We start from the raw sequence: 23,851 nt of genomic DNA on the forward strand, positions 1-23,851 counted from the left end.
CCTGCTGTGCATGGTGCTGTGTGAGGAAGGGCTAGTGGCTCCCTCCTGCAGGGAGAGAGATGACTTTGGGCATTAGGAACGGGAATAGCTGAGGATAATTGGTTAGGAAACTAATTGCGAAGCAGCAGGGCAAGAACTACTGAAGACTTGTTTTATGGGGTTTAGCAATAAACATATTTGGGATTGAAAAAGCAAAGCCAAGTGTCTGGAGCCATGTGCCCATGTGTGTGTGCAGGCATACAGGCACGCACAGGGTTAATCAGTGTGAAGCCAAACAGCAGAGTACCTTCCCCTTCCCCTCTCGGCCCTCACTCAGGTTCTGAGATCCATGTGCCCAGCTCTGCCTGGCCTGACCAGGTCTTTCACCTAGCCTCCCTGAGAAATAACGGTGCTGTGGGTTATAGCACAGCCTGAGGAGCCAGACCCTGAAGGCCTTCCTTGTGGATCAGTAGCTTTGACATATTCTGCCTTAATCCCCTCCCTATTCCCTTCCACACAGTACTTTTTGAAAGAATCTTTTCTTTGAAGATTCCAGGGTTAGCATTTTAGAAATGCCAGTCAAGGTGAGAGTGTTTTACAGACGGCATTTTGAGATTAATAGTTTCATTTTATCATCCTGCAAATTTCTTTTACAGTTTGTTTGTTTGTTTGTTTGTCGTCGTCCTCCCCCCCCCCCCCCCCCCCCCCCCCCCCCCCCCCGCCAAGTAACAACAGGTGCTTAGCATCGGAAGGTGGCTATCTTTGTCAACCATTATTCAGCCTACCATAGTCAGTCATCAGAGGGAGCTAATAATACAAATTGCTTTGGAAGCAGAATAGTGGGTTGGCTTTTTCTGGTAGGCTCCATTCAGAAGGCTGAAGAGCTAATGTAGCATAGCCAAAGAGTGAGCCCTGGGTCAGTGGTGTATGGTTGCCTTGTCACTTTGTTGTCATACGTATTTTTTTATTCAGTTCTAGTTTGGGGCTCTGGAATGTTCAGCTGGATTGACAGTACTCCTGGGTGCTTCTGTCAGACATGACACAGACGTACTCACTCAAAACCAAACTCCACGTTCAATGAGTCAATTCCAACTCACTGTAGCCCTATAGGCCAGGGTAAAGCTGCTCCTCTGGGTTTCTGAGGTTGTATATCTTTATGCTCGTAGAAAGCCTCATCTTTCTCGCAGGGAGCAGCGGGGAGGTTCAAACTTCTGACCTTGAAGTTAGTGGCCCACTGTGCCACTAGGGCTCCCATTAAAGATGGGGAAAGAGAACAGCAATGCCCAGAAGATGGAAGGATGAAAGATGGCCCGAGGAAACAAGTCTAACCAGAGTCTCAGCTTCTCCTTTCTTCCATGACTACCTGTTTTAAGGATAATCAGAATCCTGTATTGTCAGCATAGGAGAGGACCTTAAAAAACAAGTCCTTTTTTGACAGATTAGAATATGAAGGCCTGGAGAAAAGTGGTACTCCAGCTCTGGCAGCCTCTCTGACTCGATGAGCCCCTCAGTGTGCAGGCTGTATGCAAGAGCCAGCCGCAGGGAGGCATGAGGAGTGTAGAGTTACTTGTCATCCTGGCAAGGCTGGATCTGTGCCTCTTCTAATATACGAGGCACATAAGCATGTTAGTACCAGCTAAGCTCACAGAGTACCAAGGTGAAGGAATTGGGAGGTTATTGGACAAGGATCCCAGGTCCAAAGGATGAATTCCACCCTGGGCTCTTATTTGGCCCTTATATTCTGTTTTCATTCCATCCCCCTCTCAACCAGATCAAGAGCTAACCAATCTCCTCAGTAAACCACAAGTCCCCCAATGTGCATAGTAATCCACCTGCCCTTAAAAGATTATGGCCCCATCCATCAACCATTTTGGCCAAGTTTTTTTGGGCCCAATTTTAAACTCAATCCCAGAGAGACCACATATAAAGGAATAACATAACACTGTGTCCTTCCAGGGGCTGTCACTGGATCAGGAGCCTGAGGCTCACTTCCTCCAAGTAGATGTCTGCATGTTTGGGAACCAGCTAGGCTCTGTGATAGATGTAGAAGTAAAATAAAATTGTGTCCCAGTCACAGTGTGTTCACGTTTGACCCTCCGCATGGCCCTGTGGTAGAACAGTCGCTTGCTCATGACGAGGGTGTTTTCTGGGTAGAGTTCTCACATCGAGCCAGGGGTCAAAGGCACTACGAGTGGAGCATTTGGGCTTAGTTCCTGTATGGTGAGTTGGGCTTATAGTCACCTCTCTGACTCAGGAATCTGGGAGCTTTCCCTGGTTAATGTTTGAAGAACTCTCCGAGACAGCAGGATAAGCTATAGCCTTACACCTTTCTTTGCAGGGTGTGGTTGGGCTGTCTGCTACTCATCAGATTTCTAAATGCCTTCAGTGTACTGGGCTGGCACAGAGAGGTAACCATGCAAAGGAAAGGGCTGGGCCACCCCCTTGCCCTCAACTCCCTGAGATGACTAGTATCTGAAGAATTTATTGGGTGGGCTGGTGGGGGTTGGCTTATGCCCGGGTATGGGGGAAATGCCTGCCTTGTCCCAATTTCCAGTGGATTTTCAGGAGAAACTCCACCCAGCACCTCTCGTGTCCTAATCACAGTTACTTAGGTAGTTGTATGAAGGGGTCAGGAGAATGTTAGCATGGTTCTTGGAAACATGTAGTCCTCACGTGTGATAGACAAGGAAGTCGAGAAGCCAGTGGGTGGACTCGGCTTCCCAGGCCTCTTCCAGAGACCCGCTTGACCTCCATGTGGAGCACTCTGGCTGCCTGGGTTTGGGATTGTGAGATGTGTACAGGGTTTTGAAAGCCGCTTTCTTTATTGTTCTTAAGAAGGTCTCTTTGCTCTCCATATAAACTTGGCATTTAGTTTTTCCATTTTTTTTGAAGAATGAAGATGGGATCTAGGTCATAATTGCATTATTATTTATAGATTTCTTTCAGGTACTGACATTTTCACACTATTAAGCCTTCCCCCCGTTAACATGGAATACTCTTCTATTAAGGTAGCCCTCTTTTGAGTTCTTGGAGTCGTGTTTTTTAGGGGTTTTGGTACAAGTCTTTTGTTTCTCTGATGATATTAATTCTTTCATGTAGCAATTGTAACTGGTAATGGTTTGGGGGATTTTTTTGTTTGTTTTTCTGTTTTGGAGCTCTCTTCATTAATGCACAGGAATCCATTTTGATTTTTGTAGGTTGATCTCATTTCCGGCCATAGTGCTGCATCTTTCCTTTGTTCCACCAAATTTTTGTCATGTCTTTGGGGATTTCTTTCCATATGGAAACATGTCATCTGCAAGTAGAGATAGGTTTATGTCTTCTTCTTTGACAGGTTGGATACCTTTGATTTCTTTTTAGTGCCTAATAGCTCTGGCTAAGACTTCCAGCACAATACTGAATGAGAGTGGTGATGGAGGACAACCTTATCTGGTTCCTGTTCACTAGGGGAATGTTCTCAGTCCCATTTGGGTGCAGTGTTGGCTATTGGTACTGCTGGTCTAGTCTTTATTGTGTTGAGAAATTTCCCTTTCATTCCTCTTTCATTGAGTGTTCGTATCAAGAGTGGGTGTTGGATTTTATCAACTTGTATCAAATGCCTATTCTCTATATGATGCATTTCTATGATCATATAGTGCTTATCTTTTCTTTCGATGGCGGAGTACATTGATTGTTTTTCCTTTTTTTAAATCATACATACACATATAAAGAAATCATTCATACATACATACATCCATTGTGTCGAGCACATTTGTACATTTGTTGCCATCATCATTCTCAAAACATTTGCTATTTGCTTTCTGCTTGAGCCCTTGGTATCAGCTCCTCATTTTCCCCCTACCTCCCTCACAAACCCTTGATAATTTATTTTTTTTAATTGTCATATCTTATACTGTCTGAGGTCTTCCTTCACCCTTTTCTGTGTCCGTCCCCCAGGGAGGGGGTTATACCTAGATCCTTGTAATCAGTTCCCCCTTTCTACCCCATCTTCCCCTTACCCTCCTGGTATGGCTACTTTCATTATTGGTCCTGAGGGGTTTATCTGTCCCAGATTCCCTGTGTTTCCAGCTCTTATCTGTACCTGTGTACATGCTCTGGTCTAGCCAGATTTTATACTGTTGAAATCTATTGGCTAGGATATTTTTGTTTGGTTGGGTTTTCATTGAGAATTTTTACTTCTATGTTCGTAAGGGATATTGGTCTGTAGTTTTCTACCCTGTTAATGTTTTTGCTTGGTTTTGGCATGAATGTCATCCTCGCTTCAGAAAATTGAGTGTTCAGGAGTTGGCTGTCCTTTTCTAAATTCTGGAATCGTTTGTATAGAATTTGTGCCCACTGATGATCCCATCCTTGCTCCCCAGGCCCTCCTGGGCGGTGGGTGACACTGTGGCTCCCCTGGGCTGGCCGGTTGGGCCGATGCCTGGGGGCTGAGGGCAGTGGCAATAGATAGATAGATAGATAGATAGATAGATAGATAGATAGATAGATAGATAGATAGATAGATAAAGAATTCGTATTGATTCTTCTCTTAGCTGAATTCTTGGTAGAATTCCCCAGTGAAGCCATCTGGTTCTGGTCTTTTCTCAGTTGGGAGCTTTTAAATGATCTGACCCATTTCTTCTTTTGTTGTGGGTCTGTTGAGGTTTTCTACATCGTCTGTGTTCATTTAGATGGGTAGCGTGTGTCTAGAAAGGTGACCGTTTCTTCCAGGTTTCTGAATTTATTGGAATACATTCTCAGTGGTGGCAGGCAGTAACTTTTTATGGGGTATGAAATATACATAATGTGTACATAATATACCATACTCAGTCTGTGTGCTGAGCAGATACTCTGAGGAACTGGACGATATGACAAAGAACTCAGTGTCAGGATTGAAGCAAGCAAGGCCTGTCAGCAACCTGCCATGTGCAGGTCTCACAGTCGTGCTGGCTGCAAGTGAGGAAGACTTGAAGCCTTTGCTGATGAGGATCAGTGACTCCAGCCTTCAATATGGATTATGACTCAGTGTAAAGAAAACCAGAACCCTCGCAATTGGACCAGTAGGTCACATCATGATTAAAAAAAAAGTTAAGGATTTCATCTTGTTTAGAGCCACAGTCAGTGCTCGTGAAAGTAGTAGTCAAGAAATCAAAGGACATGTTGCCTTGGCTAAATCTGCTGCACAAGACTGCTTGAAAGTATTGAGAAGTAAAGATGTCACCTTCAGGCAGGACTACTGTGTACCTGACCCAAGCCAGGTATTTTTCAATTGCCTCATATGCATGTGGAAGTTAGAATGAGGGAATCTAAAGAAGAATCGATGTATTTGAATTCCGGTGCTGGCGAAGAATATTGAAAGTACCATGGACTGCCAAAGAACAAACAAGTCTGTTTCAGAAGAAGTGCGTGCAGCCAGAATGCTCATCAGAAACGAGGATGGTGAGACTTAGCCTCCCGTACATTTGGCATGTTATCAGGAAATATCAGTCCCTGGGAAAAGACATCATGCTTATTAGTAAAGAAGAGGGATAGCAAAAAGGATGCAGACCCTAGAGCCTGGAGGATGGTGCAGGACCAGATGGTATTTTGTTCTGCTGTACATAAGGTTATTAGGAGAGGAAGCAACTTATTGGCCCCTAACAGCAGCATCCGAATAGGGTTCCATGGTAGAATTCTCAGCTTTCTTGTCAGTAACCTGTGTTGAATTCCTGGCAAGTCCACCTGGGTATACCACCACCATTCATCTGTCAGTGTAAGCTTGTATATTGCCATAATGCCGATGAGTTTCCAGTGGAGCTTCTGGACTAAGATGAACTATGTAGAAAGACCTGCCAATCTATTTCTGAAAATCCTCCTGTGAAAACCCCATGATAATTCAAGCTGTACTGGACTAGGGGGGTGTCACAGGAACGGGCAGTGTTTCGCTCTCTTCTGCATGATGTCGCCATGAGTCAGGGCCAACTCAGCAACTAACAGCCATGCATCGTGTATACCCACACCCCTCCCTGCAGCTCGGTGTTTGCCCTGGGATATTACTATGGTCACTGACACCTGTGAGGCTGAAAATGAGCCAGATGGGAATTTTTAAGGTACCATGAGGCTTTCATATTTTTGTTTTGTTTTTTCTCAAAATAAAACATGTGCCTAGTCTTAAAAGTATACTCTAAAGTGTACAGTAGAAGTTAAGCCATCAGTCTCTGCCCTGCCCCTCTTTTCTCCTGAGTCCTGTTCCCTAGATCAGGGGGTTGGCAAACTGCAGAACTTGAGCCAGATGGGGCTCTCATAGTACATACATGCGTCTCTGAAGTAAAATTGAAAAAATGTTAAGGCTATTATTCAGATCATGGTGGTTTCATTTGTTTGTTAAAGTATGTTTCTGGCTCTCGAGTAATTTTGAAATTGTGCGGGACAGGGCTGGCTCTTCCGTCTCATGGGTTTGCCCACTCCTGCCCTAGAGGAAGCCACTTGCAACTCTTACAACATATTTTAGTATCCATCCGTCTTCTGGGTTTGTAAATGATCGGGGTATGTTGCTAGTTCTCGGATTGTTTTAAAAGTGTTTGTAAAGCATATAATTCACGTACCATCTAACTCATTGGTTTAAATATATTAAAAAGAGTTGTGCAAATCATCATCCCAACCAGTTTTATAAGGTTTTCTTCATTCTTGCACCCATTATTAGCTCCCCATTTCTTTCCATTGGATTTTTTAAGATACTGAGTTTATAAACCAAAAACGAAGCAAAGCCCAATCATTGAACTGATTCCAACTCATACCCAACAACCACCTCCTGCCATGGAGTCGGTTCCCACTGAGTGGCACCACCTCATGTTCCTGAGGCCAGGAATCTATGGAAGAGACAGTCCCACCTTCCTCCTCAGAGTCACCTGTGAGCTTGAATTGCCCACCTATGGTTAGCAGTCCAGCCCTTCTCTGACAGTGTAGCTCGCCTCAACTGTGTCCCGCTGAGCAGCTGGTGGGTTTGAACTGCTGGCCTTGCAGTTCTTAGCCAACTCTCAGTGACCCAATATAGGTAGGTTTCCAAGGCTGTAGATCTTTTTTTTTTAAATCATTTTATTGGGGCCTCTTACAGCTCTCACAACAGTCCATACATCCATGTGTCAAGCACATTTGTACATATGTCGCCATCATCCTTTACAGAACACTTTCTTTCTACTTGACCCCTAAGTATCAGCTCGTTTTTTTCCTCCCTCCTCCATGAACCCTTTATAATTTATAAATTATTATTATTTTCATATTTTACACCAACCCATGTTTCTGTTGGTCATCTCCCCGGATTTGGCCTGGGGGCGGGGGAGTGTTAGACGTTGACAATTGTGATCCGTTCCTGGCTGCATATCTTTATGGGGCAAATAGCCTCATTTTTCCTCCAATACTTACCCAGCAACACCACCTTCCCAACCAGTGTGCTTCATAACTATATGTGTTATGTATACCCTGTAGGATGAGATGTAATTCTTTCACAAAATTAAGAATGAGGAGCTGATTCCAAGAGCCCAAATGGAAAGCAAATGTTCTGAGAATGATGAGGCCAACAAATGTACAAATGTGCTTGACACAATTGACGTATGTATGGATTGTGATTAGAGTTGTGTGAGCCCCCAATAAATGATTTAAATAAAAAAGATGTAATTATTTCACCTACCTAGTTTTGTGGCACACACACATATGTACAAGTATGTATAGGCACATACTCACCCAAGTTTTCTAACCCTTCCTCCAGCCTCCCAATAAAGTTATAGTGAATGAAATATTGAGGTTTTGTCATTATGTTTAAATTATTATACAAAGTGTACACCTTTAAACTCTGTATTGAACTATGAGTATATATTTCCTTCATGCGACTTGCGGTTTTCCTTGCTATTCAAGTTAATTATTTCTCATAGAACTTCAAACTTTCTGACAGAATTGTACCTTCCACCCTCTCCTGTTATCCTAGGAATTCTGTCTCTTTCTGTGTGTGCTCTACATTGCTCTCTCCCCATTTGGGGAAGCATCTTGGGAAAGGTGGGAAGGCAAGTTCGAGACCTTGCATGTCTACAAGTGCCTTTCTGCCTCCACACGCCCATGATTGGTAGCTGAACTGACTGTAAAAATAAAACCAAAAACCCACTGTCATTTAGCAGATTTTGACTAGTAGTAACCCTATAGGACAGCATAGTACTCAACTCCATAGGTTGTAAATCCTTTGAGAAACAAGCTGCCATACCTTTCTCCTGCTAAGCAACTGGTGGGTTCAAACTGCTGACCTGCCCGTTAGCAGCTGAACACTTGCCCACTGTGCCTCCAGGGCTCCTGGACCTGAATTTGACAGCGTAGAATTTTGAAGACATTGCTTTGTCTTCACTGTTGCCATTGAGAAGTTTGAAAGATCCCAGGCTGAACCAAGGATCTGATTCCTGATCCTTTATGAATGAAGTGAATTTTCTCTCTGGAAAGTTTTGGGGCTTCTCTCGACCCAATGTGGATTTGTTTCCTTCCCAGAGCTAGAACCCTGCTCACCCCTCCGGCGTCATACAGCCTAGCCTATAGGTCAAGAAAGTAAAGTTGTCTTGTATTTCTCCCGCCCTGCTTCGGAAATTTCCCTGCTCTTCTCTTTCCGAAACTCATGTTATTTGCTTGTTTTCCAGGACTGATTCAGATCCTCTTTCTATGTCACTTTGTCTTGCCTGAGATTCCACTATATCTCCCTTTTTTAACTATTGTAAATTACTTATAACATTTGCCAAGGCAACATTTTTCAGATTAACTTTATCTTAAAACCTGTTGGATCTTTATTTTTCTGTGTTTTCAGTTTCTTAGACCTCCGTGTTTTCTGTATGTTCCTTTCTTTATAACATGTTATCCATGGTTCATGGAGACAGCCCTCTCTCTTATGAATCTGGCTGTTTTGAAATGTCTCTTATCTCAGCATTGACTCATGTTCTCCTTCGTCCCCTCTTCTGTTTATTTTGACTGGGCCCTCCTCAGAGGAGTGGCAATCCTTGGTTGTGAGTTCATTTTTTGAAAATTAAAAGCCACATATTTGTCTGAGGGTGGGGTTGACTGTTAGGGGACAGTCAGGAAGAGAACTAGCTGCTTTAGGGGAGACCATTGAGTGTCTCCAGGTACAAAGCCCCTCATCTTTAATGTAGGGACAATGTTCGTTTTAGGAAGTCTTTGTCTCTACCTTGTCTGGTTTCCCTAGATCGTCTCCTCTTCAATCGGAGGAATGGGGAGCAAAGGGAAGCTGGGTGACTTGAGGCTGGGGTTCAGATTTCAGGAAGCAGACTTTATGGGATCACCTGCGCTTTATCCCTCCACCCATCCCCACCCTGGGCCTGACACTCACCCCAACTGCAGAGCCTTACAGGAGGCTCCCTGTGGTTTGCCACCTGCTTCAAGCTGCACCTGGGATCTAAGTGTTCCCACACAGGCACTTGTCTCTTCTCCCAGAGAGGCCCGATGCTTCCAGCTTTGTGCTGGTCCTTCCTGCTCTACCTAGCCCCATCTACTTCCTCCAGTCCAAATACTACCCATATGAGGTAGTTAGTTGAATGTGCCAACCTGGCCCATAAACACATGTGGGGTTAATTGACGGGCAGAGGGATAAATGGCTTAGTGAGCTTCGCCTTTCGAGTCTCTTGCTTTCTGAGGGCCAGACCAGGGTGCAGCTGCTTTAGCCAGTTCCCTGCTTTAGCTTGCAAGGCTCACTTCCTGCAAGACATCCCCAAGGAGAAGCCACATGGACCTACCCTGTATGCAGCCCTGGGTGAAGACCCTTGCCAGCGCTGAGATGTTTATGAATTCACTGACTCAGCTTTCCTCCTGCAGTCGGCATCATTGCGTCTGTTTTGTTAGATGGAGGAGGACTTTGTGGGTTGGTGTTGGACATATGGGTTAGTGTTGGACTTGTGGGCTTGGGCAGCACTGGGTTGGGATGTTTTCTTGATGCGCACTTAACCTTTATATAAAACTCTGTCTTAAACATGAGTTTCTATGGATTTGTTTCTCTAAAGTACCCAGACTAACACACCATACCTTCTGTCTGGAGTTGTTTCCTCTTCAGTTTTATCCTGGAGCTTATACTTTTTACCCCCAATTCCGCCATAGTCATTTTATTGGGAGTTGGAAGGAAACTAAAAGAGCACTCAGCTGTGCTCAGTCCGCCATGGTTAACTTGCCTCCTCCCTCATGCCTTGCCTTCACACCGGGCAGCAGCAGCTCCTGCCTTCCTTCCCCACCCCATTTGTTTCTGTGACTGTTCTTTTGGCGTTCTGCCCTTGATTTGTCCTTGGTAGGTCATACTGTACATACTGCATTTTGCTAGGGCACTCAAGTGCATACGCGTTCATTCATGTGATGCACACAAATATGTTGGGCAGGATGTGTAAGTGCTTATCTATGTACTTAGCAGTCTGCATGTGCACATGGGTGTATATTTAGCAGTGCGTGCATGCAAATACATGATGGTGTGTTTATGAGTATGCGTAGTAGGCTGTGTGCATGTGCTTGATGGTGTTTGTGTGTGCACATGCATGCACACATGTTTGGAAATATGTACATGTGTGAACATACTTATTGTGGGGTACACATTTGTTCACCTTCTGAATTATGTGTAGAATCCGTATTTATTGTCAGTACCTTTTATGAGGAAAGTAATACTTTAATAATCCTAGCTTCTCTTCTGGAAACAGAAGAGTTAATGATTGCTGCTTTGGAAAAGTTAGAGGGAGGCAGTTTATCAAATTTACCTGTTGTGAATAAAGCCCTTTGCCGACCCGCCCAGTCACCTACTTGTGACCAACAATAAGATCCTTGTTGTCTTGTGCTGGGCAGGTTCTGCAGCTGATAACTGGCTGCGTTGGAAAAGTACAACCAGGGCTCACAGCAATGGGCATATTTTCCTGGGGATCTTTAGAAACCACGAGAGAAGGTGAATGGATCCATTCCCTCATCACGTGCTGCTGTGTATGCCACTGGCAAGCTGGGTATCCAAGGTGAGACAGCCTCCCGACCCCCTAGGAACTCCCAGTCTAACCGGAAAATAGTGAAGTGCAAGAGCCACAAGGGAGCCTTCTGGGTTTCAGGAACACAGGAGAGAAAAGAGACAGGCAGCCAACACACCCTACTGGCCACCTTTATCAGACTGGCCGGTTCACTTCTTCCCCAAACTAAAAAACAAACAAACAAACAAAAACCTTGCTGCCAACGTCCTGCAGAGACCCAAAGGGCAGAGTGGAACTGACCCTGTCGGTTTTCCAGGCTAACTTCACAGGAGTAGAAAGCCTCGTCCGTCTAACGCAGCTGGTGGATTCACACTGCCGGCCTTGCATTTAGTAGCCTGATGCATAAGAACCACTATGTCACCAGGACCCAAATAAGGCCTCAACTGTGATGGAGGTGGAGGGTACCTCAGGCAGAGGAGGAATATTGTAGGGCTGAGAACAGACTTTCAAAGTGCTGGGAGTGGGTGGGAGAGGGGCTAAAGAGATGGCGGTTTGTGGTTTGTACCCCTGATGCCAGAAATAAAGTATGTTCACGGTGGAACACTGGGAAACAAGAAAACACTAATTCCCAGTGGGGTAGAAAGTCTGCCTATGGGCTGTGAACTGTGCACCACTCCCCTATGTGTACTTCATAAGACCTCACACTGCCTGGGGTCACTCCTTCAAGAAGGGGTGAGAGGGAGAAGATGCCGTACAACATTGAGACAAAGCTGTGGCAAATCAACAGGCCCTTGACAGGAATGAGAGGGGAGCCTTACTGGAAAACAAAGTTCAGACCAGGAGGGGAAGCTTCTACCTTTCAGAGGAACCGCTGATATTTCTGTTGGTGGGTGTGGTGGTTAAATGGGGTAGAGCCATCTCACACTGGGAAGGGATACTAAACATTAATTGTAAGGAACCTAAGGGAAGAATAAACCCAATTAGATATTCCTGCATAGACACTACGAATATGTTCCTACCCAACTCTTGGTGAACCACATGATGGACTAAGCACTGTGATAACCTTAGATGCTGACTTTACAGGCAACATAGGGCCACACCAGAAGGACTTGATGTGGAAGCCTGACTGAACGAATTGGGCCCTAACTCAAAACTACTTGTACCCTTGGATTTAGGACTGAAATTCCTTGATGGGAGAGGAAGCAAAGGATGACCACCCCAAGACTGGAAATAGTGGTCATTGGACCTTGGGTCGGGCCTCTGGTTTCATGAGTGTGCAATGAAAGGGGACCCAGAACCACCACATACTCTACCTCAATCCTTCCCCTGCATTAATATGACAGGTTTTAATCTGATTGGAAAGAATCTTCCCTTGTAAGAAATGGTACAGGAGAATTTCCCCTAGCACCAACCCCCAAACTCAATGTAAACCGAGCAAAAACTCATTGCAGCGCAGAGTTGGACTATTCTCAAACTCCTTATCAACAGTATCTTGGGTGAATTATTGGTGTTATCAGTGCTCTTCCTTATACCCTGAGAGGATGATTGCCTTTTGTTTCTTCACTTCTTTTTAGTTTTCGGCCTTCTGTTTGTTCTTTTTTTTGGTGGTGGGTGGTTTTTTATTTTGTCACAAGATGACCCCCAAAGTAAATTGAAGCGGTTCATAACTTGTGGCCCGGCAGATGGATTCAGGGCTCCCACCCGGGACAGTTAGTTCTAATAGGATAGCCCTGCTCCAGACTCCCCTGCATGAAGAGATCACTGCAGATAGGGGCGTTGCAGCAAAGTGTGGTGAAGAAAGCAGATGGTGCTGGTGACCAGTTAGAACAATGTCTGGAGGTGTCTAAGTGAGGGTGTCTCAATGAGGCATCAACTAAGCCCACATAGAAGAAGCACACCAGCCTGGGGGATCCAAAGATGAGGATGAAAAAAATCCAAACATGATGAAGGGAAAAGTATCAGGGCTTAAATTGCACACACCCGATTTGTAAAAGGCCGTGGAGGACAGTGGGAACCCAAAATCTATCTGCAGTCTAACTAGTCAGATTTAGCCTCTGACAGATCCTCTCTGGCCATAGGTGAGGGACTCAAATACCTTTACTATCAGAGATTATTGTAAACTTGATTGTGGTGGACCAAACCATGCTATGACGTACTTGGTCAGTTGAGCTCCCTCTTGACCCAACCTGAATTTGCTCTCAGCTCAACTATTGCTCTTGTTCTACAACAAAAATTACTTCTCTGGCTTTTAAAATATTGTTTGTGGTCTTTTCTTTCTTACTCTTTATTTTTATCTTTGTTATTATTTCCTTTATGCAGTTTCATTTTGTTCTCAATGGTTTCTCTTGGGCTTCCCAGTTGGTGTCGCACAGAAGGAATGGACACATAGAGACAATAACTGATGCTGGTTTATTGGGATGTGTGGGTGGGTGAGGGGATCTGGAGAGCAAACAGTGAATGGGGGAGGGGGAGGGGGAGGGAGCACTGGAACTGATTGTGATGGTGTATATACTCTGCTTTTTAAAAGCCTATATTTTATCAAGAAAATGAAAGAAAGAAGAAAAGGAAAGGAAACCAGCCAAACTTGGTCAGTGGTTACTATGAGTGAAAGAAGAGTATGTTTAGGGAGCACTAAGTTTATGTTAATGGTGGCGGAATAATTTGGAAAACGATATCAATAGTGGTTTTACATCACGAAGAGTATAATCAATAGCATTGAATTATACATGTAGAAGTTGTGGAATTGAAGAATGTTTTCTTGAGCATATTTTTACCTCAATTAAAATAAATTACATGGGGAAAAAAAAGCACAAGACAAAATCACCCACTAAGTAGTCTTTCATGACTGAGGTTGAAAACTAGTTAATATCTTGATTGGTAGACTCTTTAAATTTGTTTAGTAACTTTTCTTTGTGAATTGGATGAAGGTCTACAGAGCAGATCACTGTTTGAACATTCAGCCGTTGATGCACATTTTGTTTCAATTCATCCGTTTCGGTCCCCTTCACGCCCAATCACTTATCCCGCTTCTTGTTTCCATCCCTCCTCCTTTCCTAACTTTTTGTCCTTCAGTAAATGCCACCCTTTTGATCTTAAACGGTTGAGTAAAGTGTCACAGCTGAAGGGTCACTGAGGCTCATGGTTCCGGTCCCAAGAGTAAACTCAAGGGACCCCTTGCTTGAGTGTATATTTGTGTGCTTCTGTGAGACTTCAAATGTCCACTCAAGGGCACACAATAACTGTGAGTGTTTAAGAAACCTATCGTTCTAATTTTTAAAATTCTGTTGAAATGTTCTCACAGCATTCTGGAATTCAGGTAGCTGCCCTCTCTTGTTGGCCATTCCTGGTGCTTTTTTCCCCTTGTCAGCGCCATGCTCAGTGAGCTGCCTGCCAGCGGAGGCTGTGCACTAAGCAGCGGCAGCAGCAGTGGTGTGCACTGCCAAATTATGGTAGTGCCCTAGGCTCCCCCACTTTCTCTTGCTTCTGTCCTGGGAAGTTCAGGGCTGCTTTTTGAGGTGCATCTCAGAAGTTTATATGAATGATCCGAGAATTGAGGCAGCCTGCTTCATTTGAAGCCTGTAGATAACCACATGATCTTGTTTCAGAACCAGTTTCACTCTTCTGAAGAGCCCTGGTGGTGACATGGTTAAGCGCTGGGCTGGCTGTGGGAGCCCACCAGTGGTTCTGAGAGAGAGCTCAGCCCCTTGCCTCCAGGAAGAACACGGCCTTGTTTAGCCTGTAGGGGCTCTGAGTCAAAAGGGACCCAGTGGCCACAGCTTTGCTGTAGTCTGGTGCTGGGTTTTTGTTGTTTTTTCCTTAAACTGTTAACCTAGAACCAGTACTGGGGATGAGCTGGGAGGTGGCATTCCTACTTCTCCAAGCTCTTCCTCTCCCACCTTCCTCCTCCTCCCACCCCTTCCGCTTTTTCTGTCTACCCATCCCCTCTCCTTCATTGCCTCCTCTGTTCTCCCCTTCCCACTTCCTCCTCCCTCCCCTTTCTCCTCCTCCTGCCCTTCTGCCCTTCTGCCTTCTCCCCTCCTCTTTTCCTCCTCTAACCCCTTCTTGGCTGCAGAGAGGTGGGAAGGAAACACAGCTAGAACTGGCGGGGCAGGGGTTGAGGGGGGCCACCTGACCACTGATTCCCTCTCTTCCATCTCATGCCTTGGAAAGAGTGGCATTGGCCCACAGGCTATAAGTGAAAGCTCTGACCAAACACTAGCTGGAATAATTGGGGGCCTGAAAAGATCACTCCCCTCAGCCTCAATCAGAGTGTGCCCACCCCCCCAACCCTGCTCTACACAACCTCTTGCTCCTTCAGCCCCTGAATCCCCATGTCTTTCAGGTGATCTCATCAGTCTTTTTGCCTGCTTCCTCCCCACAGAATCTGTGCTTCTCCCTCCATCCCCTGGACTTGGGAACAAAGATCTTACTCTCATTCATCTCTCCAGCCTCAGAATGGCAATAGTAAGAAAGGCTGAGTGTCAGGCTGGAGGACTGCTGGCAGCTGGGCTCTGTATTCCTGGCACCCCACTTCCACCCCAACCCCCATGCCCAGCTCCTTCCCCCAAGGCCCACATCCAGGGAGCCCAGGAGAAATGAGGACTGTGCAGATGAGCCAGCTACCTTCCTCGCCCTGGCTCCTGCTCTGAGTGTGGGATGCTGGCCTCAGGCGGGATTCCGAAGCTGTGTTGCCTGTGAGAATGGAGCAGGGATCCCAGACCCAAGCAATGCTTGATTAGCAAGGCCCAGTAGGAGTCTGTGGGAAGCCCACAACCTCGAGGTTGTTCTCAGCCACCACTGGATCAGACTGGCAGCTTCAGACACCTCCCCGCCCCACCCCCTCCAAACATTGGACGCCTGCCTAATTGAAGCTTTCTTTATCCCCATGTTCCCCGCTCTGTATAAAGAGACCAGCAAGCAGCGAGCCCTTCCAATACTCCAGGAGCACAGAGCAAAACGGGGGGGGGGGGGGGCGGGGGGGGGGGGGCCGGGGAGGAAGACTGCTCCAGGGCCGCTTGCTTCCTTCTTCCCCTGGGGAGGAGGAAGGAAGCAGGGCTGGGGCAGAGGGAGCAGCTGAGCCTGGGACTGGGAAAAGGATTGCTTTCTCTTTTTCTTTTTTTTCACCCTCAAAGACCCAAAAATAACCATGTCAAAAGTGCAAGCTTTGCAAAAAGGGCCCAGAAGAGCCAGCTGAAAGCTATTTGCTTCTGGAGGCTTCCCTGATGAGCCCCTGGGAAGCACCACCCCGCACCCCACCCCACCCATGCCCCTTCCTCCCAGGCTTCGCCCCCCCAGGACCACGTCCTTCCTGATTTCAACAGAGCTTCCAGAGTCACAGTTAGAGTGAAAAGTATGCAAAGGGCAGCTCCATTCGTTTGTGAAAACTGATTAGAAAATATGAAATCGTCCTTCTACTTAATTTTCTTGTAAGTCGAATTTTCCTGTTCAGATTTCTTACAGCAAACCTGTAGCTAAAATGAGTTTGTTTGTTTGTTTGTTTGTTTTAGAATCATTAAGTCAACCCTGGCTGGGCGCAGTCCCATGTGTGTTGGAGGAGGGCTGTGCACCGTGGGGTTTTCAAAGACCAACTCTTTGCAAGTGTTTTGCCAGGCCTCTCTTTTCAGGTGCCTCTGGGTATACTTTAATCTCCAGCCATTTGCACCCCTCAGGGTCTCTGTAGCTTAACTGTTGTTTTGAGATGCTGTCAATCGACCCTGTGTGCAACAAAACACAGCACCCCCCACCTGGTCCTGCACCATCCTCACCATTATTCGTAGGCTGGAGCCCTTCAGCTGTCATCCCGTGCTGTCGCAGCCACCACTGTGTGACCCCTCCTTGTCAAGGGTCTTCCTCTTCTTCACTGCCCTTCTCTCTCCTGACAACATGTCCAAAGCACAGAGACAAAGTCCCATCATCCTAGATTCTAAGGAGCATTCTGGCTGGAATTCTTCCAAGACAGGTTTTTTTTGTCCTTTTGTAAAAATGTAGAGAATAAAAAACATATAAAAATGGAGTCTGATCTTAAAGAAAAGGGAGTGGTAATATGCAAAAGCACAAATGCCCCTTAAAATGGTTGTGTTCAAAATATTTTTCCAAATTGTAGAATTAACATTTTTTGTGTGTGTAAACAAGATGTCACAAAGATGTAAATATAAACCTACTTCCCAGAAATTAAAAAACAAAACCGATCGTTACATTTTGGGGTGTGCATAATGTCAGGCCCTTCTCGGTTTCCTTGCTTATGCCCCAAGGAAAGACCCTCCCACATGTCTTTCCCACAGCTGCTCACCTGTCTTGCTGCAGCATGGAGGGACTTCCTGTTGGCTGTGGTGAGACTAGGAGGGTAGATAGAAGGAGTAACCTTGGAAACTTACAAATTGGTTTTTTTGGGTTTGGGGGTATCTTTTAAATTTTTTAATCATTTTATTGTGGGGTTCTTACCAATCTTATGACCCTCTATCATTCAGTTGTATTAAGCACACTTGTATATACGGGTATGTTGCCACCAACATTTCCAAAACATTTTCTTTCTATTTTATTTTATCGGGGGCTCTTACAGCTCTTATCACAATCCATACATATAACATGTCTTAACACCCACTGCTGTCGTCCTTCATCCATTTTCCTGTTGTCTGTCCCCCTGGGATGGGGTTATATGCCAATCATTGTGATCAGTTCCCCCGTACTTGCTCCCCATCCTTCCCTTACCCTCCTAGTATTACTACTCTCATTATTGGTTCTGAGGGGTTTATCTGTCTTGGATTCCCAGTGTACGTGTTCTGGTCTAGCTGGATTTGGAATGTAGAACTGGGGTCATGATAATGGGGGGGGGGGGCATTAAAGAACCAGAGGAAAGTTGTGTGTTTCATCGGTACTATATTACACCCTGACTGGCTCATCAATTCCTTGTGACCCTTCTGAAAGGGGATGTCCAATTGTCTACAGATGGGCTTTGGGTCTACACTCTGTCCTCCCCCACCTTCACATCGATATGATTTTTTTTGCTTTGTTTTGGGTCTTTGATGGCTGATACCTGATCCCATCGACACCTCATGATCATGTAGGCTGGTGTGCTCACCCTCCACTTGGCTCTCAGTAATTCCTCTTGGATACATTGCACTTGATCAAACCCCACCATGCCTCCTCTCCATCATTTTTAGATCTCTTGTTCCCTCATCCCCCCCTCCCCACCCTCTCCTATGTCCCCCCAGAACCACCTGTCCCATTTTCTCTTAGGGATTGTTTGTCCTGCATATCTTATATAGATAGACATGGAAACTTACAAATCTTTATCCACAGGCATTCTGCTGGAGATCCAGGTTATCCAGGACACAACACAGTCTCTGGGGAAAGAGAATATGGTAACCCCAGGTGCCCGGGAAAGAGGACAGGCTTATTCCAAACTGAGCCTGCACACCCTTCCATGTCCTTCATGGAACCAGTCAAAGCGAAATGAGAGAGAGAGAAACCACTTCTGTCCTTCAGCAGTTTGTCAGAAAATACATCATTGGGGACTTGGGTTCTAGTTCTGTCTGATATTAGCTGACCCTGAGCAGTTTTTGTGGCATCATTCTCAAGAGCTTGTATTCTTATCTATAAAATGGGGAAAATCATAACAGCTTCTTAAGAGTATGTGAAAATTAAATTAGAACCCAGTGAAGCTTTGCTTTCTGTCACCAGCTGCTCTCCTGCTTCATGAATGAGTTCACAGTCAAAATGAGGGAGGAGGTGGGGACATGTCCTGTTGTACTTTTCATGGCACAGGAAAGACAGACGTCTCCCGTAAGGGCAGGCCTGCTTGAGTCAGTGTTGCTGCCTACTCGTGGCAGAAAAGCTCAGCAGCACGTGTAGAGCAATGTGCTTGAGTCAGTGTCATGGACAGTGTCTGCCTTTATCCCTGCAAAGCACACGCAGGCCCCTCGAATATACTGGTGAGGAAACTGGTTCAGACGACTGATGGAGACGCTAGAAGTTGAACCAAGTCCTTCTCTGCCACATGCTGCCTCTGAAGATGTTGCTATGGGACAGTTCCCTGGCAAAAAATATCAAACCTGGCATACAGGACCAGTCTACATGCTGTATATAGAGAGAAACACTGCATTGTGGCGTCAGGAACAAAGAAACCACTGGAGCAGACTTCATAAAAGGGGAGACTTCATGCTGACTTGAAAGACCAGTTCACCAGGCAGGCATGGGGAAAGCACAGGGTATGTCGGTGACAGTTGTGGGTGGGGATAGTTGGACTTGGAGATGAATGGAACGTGGGTCTGGGTCCATGTGCCTGTGTGATATATACATGCATATTGTGTGTACAAACCTATGTGCGTGCTGATGTGTTAGGCTGGGGTCTTTGGCAAATGACAGGCCACTGCTGGCTGCCAGGATTGACAAGGCAGTGTAGCAGGCTATTGGCTCAAGTTCAAAGACTCAGCAGTTGATGAGCCTGGTGCAGGATCCAGGTGCAGCAAAATGCAAAAGCAGGTCCCCACAGTGTCCACTTATATAGTAAGTAAGCCACACCCCTGATGAAACTTCCTTTCAATTGCATCAAGGCTGTGACCTGAGTAATCTTTTTAGAGCTGGTAGGCTGCTCACAGCAGGTCCCATTATGGAGTTGATTGCATTGTGTTTGGTCGGATCATGGGGGATGACAAGGCCTTAGCTGGCAAACCACTGAGAATCCTGACCCAGCCAAGTTGACAACAAACTTAACTATCACAGCTTGTCTATGTGTGTTCCTGTGGGTGTATGCATGTGTGTATGTGTGCCTGTGGGGGTGTGCATGTGCTTTGTGAATGTGTACATATCTATGTGTACACCTGTGTGGAAGATGGAATAGGATCGTCAGATGGGAGAAAGAGGAGAGATTCTGCCCTGGTATTGGGAGCTCTTTCCCTGTCTTTTGACTACAGACAGACACACACACCTACATCCAGGCCCTTGGAACCTGCAGCATGAGTGGGACCGAAACCCAGCACATATAAGCTGGATTCCTCCAGGCGAGCTGGCCCCACGCTTGCTTGCAGGGCTCCCCTTCCTTGGGCCCTGCCTCACTAGGTGCTCCTGCCATTATCCTCCTGACCCAGACCTCTCTCCTGGTGGCAGGTAATTCAGGCAATGCATACTGGTCGTATTGTAACCTATAGTAGAGCATGTCCACAGGTTTTCACTCCCATGATCTCCGAGGACATGAGAGGACACCAGCACTCCCTGTCACCTCCTCCAGAGTGAGTGGTGGACTGCACAGCAGCAGGGTTAATGGGGTCTTCCCCAGGAGATAGTAGGGAGCTGGAGCTAGCCCCAACCTATCCTTGCTTGTCCCAAGTCCCTCCAGCTGGACCAGAAAGGTCATTGCTCAGGCCCGCTCCATGCTGGAGTTGTCCCTTTGTCTGCTAGCAGTGTGCGTCTACACCTCCCTAGTTGGCACCTCCTTGTCCACCTTGCATTGTTGTGCTTCGTCGTATCTGTGTCATTCACCTGCCTGTCCAGGCCTGGTCCCACTCTGCTGCTGAAGGGTAAGGGGTGTGGCCAGTATGACCTCTGCTTCACAGCCAGGTAGGCCTAGGTCAGAAAGTGGACCCCTTCTTTCTAGTTCGGCTCCTTCTGCTTGTCTTATCTCTTCTGCAAAGTGTTAATCCTTGAGAACCAGCTTTGTGAGATGGCTGGGAGCCCTGACACAGTCTGACCTTGACCCTGAGCAGCTTATGGTTCCTTATGGTTCCTTACCAGATCTGTAAAATGAATGAAGAGAGTGAGGACCACCACTGCATGTCCTACACCTCTCAAAGGCCTGGGAGTGAGCACGTCACTGTGTTGTCGTCCATGTGTGTTGGGAGAGGCGCAGGTCCACTGCTTTATGCTGTCCTGACAAAGTAAGAGTAGACCATAGAAAAGTTTCAAGTTGGTTCTGTTTGGGGGTACCCAAAGGGCACATCACCACCCATCTGTCAGTTTGTCCTGTGTGTTACTGTGACTCTGGAAGCTATGACACCAGTATTCAAATACCAGCAGTGTCCACTATGGTAGACAGGTTTCAATGGAACTTGCAAACAAAGACAAAGTGGGAAGAAAGGCCTGGCTATTGATTTCTGAAAGCCCCATGGGTACAGAATGTTGTCAGATGCAGTGCTGGACAATGAGCCCCCTGGATTGGTGATGGACTCAGGCACACAGACCAGGCAGCCCTTTCCTCGGTCACACATAGGTCACCCTGAGTTTGAAGTGACTCCGTGGCAGAGTTGTATCACCACATGATGACACAACTGTCCATGATGAGACTGCACTGCTGCCTGAGGGCAGGGGACCCCGCCGTGGGAGACCCAGGGAGGAGGAGATGACACCGAGAGTATAGCTGGGTAGCCCTGGTTTGGGGTGTTGTGGTGAGGGGTATGCTGTGTTAGGAAAAAGCTGAAGGAGGAGATACTTTATGGTTTTCATGTTTGGGGTTTTGTAAGTGAAACCCTGACACTTAATCAGAAGTAAAAGGTTGTATTTGTCATTTGTGCTGATAAGCTAAAGGAAGATCAGCTTATTTTCCTTTCTGCCCAATTTTGCAGAACTTCACAAAAAAAATTTTTTTTTTGGACAAAATCAATCATATCATCAGTGTTGGGAGAGGCTTGGATGGCCAAAGACTGATGATGAGCAGTCAGACTGGAGCAGGACAGAGCCGGGCAGTGTGGCGCAGCCCAGCGCAGGCATCACCTGCCAGTTCAGGGAGTAGAGTTGCTGGTGCCACAAGGGCCCTGCATGGAGGAAGGCCTCACAGTAAGCAGAGGGATCCCCTTTGCCTTGAAAAGGTTTGAATATGGAGTGGCGGGGAGGCGGTAATTGTTGGAAAGTGAAAGCGCGGGTAGAAAGTGGAGACAAGACTGGTAAGATAGGTGATGGGGAAACCTACCTTATCATAGTGCCTGGAGCAACATTTTGGTATATTTGTTTCTATGATTATCTTTCCTTGTAACTTTTTAGATTTTTAAATTCAATTATAATACTGTTTGTGTGGTATTAAGGACCTTTTGTTCTGAGTATACAATATACAAACTAGAAAGAATTTGTTAAATCATTGCTCAAAGTCGTGTTTTGTACAGTTAAATATTAACATTTTTGTAATGTTATGTCCAAATTGCTTTAACAATAGATATTAAACACCACACATTTGGTGAACGTTGTGGAGGCAACGATGATGACTCCAGCATCCAGCCGTTCTCCCTTTTTTCTCAGAGTTGCATAAGGGTTGTACACTACAGGGAGAAGGAAAGCCCCCAGACCAGTAGGTGCACAGGCTCTGACAGCACAGGCTCCAAGGCTGGCCTACCTGCCTCATCCACTACTTGACAGATGGAGAGCTTGGCCTTGAATTAAGTGCCCCTCCTGAGGAGACTTGCACAAGTTGAAAGCTGTTTTAAGCTTTCACTCCCATTGTTGAAGGTGGCCACAAACAGAGTCCTGCCACGCCTGGGATGGGAAGGTGGACACACTGTCAGCTCCACTAAACTCACCAGCTCTTCAGCCCCTGATGGACTCTTGTGAAATCTGGCCTCACGTCTTCTCTCCGGAGATGTCCAAGAAATACACCCCAGTGCTGTCCCTCCTGAGCCCCTGGGGCCTCAGGGAGGGCTATCAGGCTATGACAAGATTTTCTGATACCAGTACCTAGCAAGCTAGGGGTGAGGAGGAAGTCTCTGTGTGAGGCTAGAATGGGTTCACAGCTGACTCACAGGCCAAGCAGCTCGGGTGAGTTACCTCCTCATCTTTGGAATGGCGACCATTCTCTCTCAGTATGTGGAATGTCTTGCTGGGGCCTGTACATGCAGGATGTACCCTGAGAGAATCCAGACCAGAGCAGGCATGAACATTCAGAGAATTGTCTGCACTCCCAGCTCTCTGCCTGGAGAATCACACCGGTTGTTTGGGCCTGTTGGGCAAGAAAGAGATGTGCAGCGTCCTTTATCCCGGGTGCCACCTCTCACATCACAGTGTGGCTGAGTCTTCTTCCTGGGCGCATCTAACCAGACCCGTGGCCCTTGCATAGGTTGGTATGTTGATTCACCTCTGTGGCTGCTATGCTTTACTCCATGTCCAACTTAGTGTGGAGTGCGTGGATACTCATGCTCCAGCCGTGCACGCACAGTGGCCACTGTGTGTCAGCTCGGGGCCAGCCTGAGATGAGGAAGTTGTGTCATATGAACTTCAGTGAAGAAAGTATTGGCAGTTTGTGGGGTTATAAAAGCCACAGCCACATCCTCCTCTGGACCAGTTAGCTTCCCTTACAAAGGGAAAAGGGATGTGGCTTCCTGGCCCCTGACATACTTTCAGCCCAGACAATCCATTGCCCCATTATCCCTGCAGGACCTTGGCCAAGTGAGTGAGTTCACATCTAGGCCAGCAGCACCCTAGTGGTGATGCAGAAGCCAGAGCCCTGAATTGGAGGGCTGGTGCAGTTTGCCTGGCGTACCTGGAACCCTGATCTGCCTGTATGGTGAGAATCAAGTTCACACCCTGAGCAACATGTATCTGTTTTTGCTGATTAGACCCTGTCATCGCTCAGCACTTGCTTTTGGCCCCTTGAGTGATTTCCAAGGTGCTGTCAGCATCAGTGTTGGTTCCTTCCTGAGATGGCCCTGGTGGTGCACAAGGGTTTCATATCTGCTACATCAGAACATTGTAGGAGTGAAAATAGCTTTGAGAAAAAATGAAGCAAAATTTTCTGCAGGAAGAGATTGATTTCAAATATACTCTCCTTCCCTCTTCCCTCAAACAATGGCCCTTTGCATATGATTTCCCTGATCAGTTTTATTTTCATTTTCAAAATCATGTTTTTGTTTTCAGTGAAATGTTTTGAGAATGATGATGGCAACAAATGTACAAGTGTGCTTGACATGATGGATGTATAGATTGTGATAAGAGTTGTACGAGCCCCCAATAAAATGATTTTATATTGT

General features: G+C 46.3%; 1 protein-coding gene and 1 non-coding gene across 7 annotated transcripts in view; both read left to right on the top strand.

Annotated features, from left to right (window-relative positions):
• The window catches only part of MPRIP (myosin phosphatase Rho interacting protein), a 172,587-nt gene that overhangs the window by 71,712 nt on the left and 77,024 nt on the right, over positions 1 to 23,851 (top strand). The gene's annotated exons all lie outside the window — the stretch shown is intronic.
• Positions 4,309 to 4,415, top strand: LOC142460654 (small nucleolar RNA SNORD23). The gene has a single exon (XR_012786822.1). It is a non-coding gene; the product is annotated as a small nucleolar RNA SNORD23 (small nucleolar RNA).

The sequence above is a fragment of the Tenrec ecaudatus genome, chromosome 10 (assembly GCF_050624435.1).
Source record: "Tenrec ecaudatus isolate mTenEca1 chromosome 10, mTenEca1.hap1, whole genome shotgun sequence".
Taxonomy (NCBI): domain Eukaryota; kingdom Metazoa; phylum Chordata; class Mammalia; order Afrosoricida; family Tenrecidae; genus Tenrec; species Tenrec ecaudatus.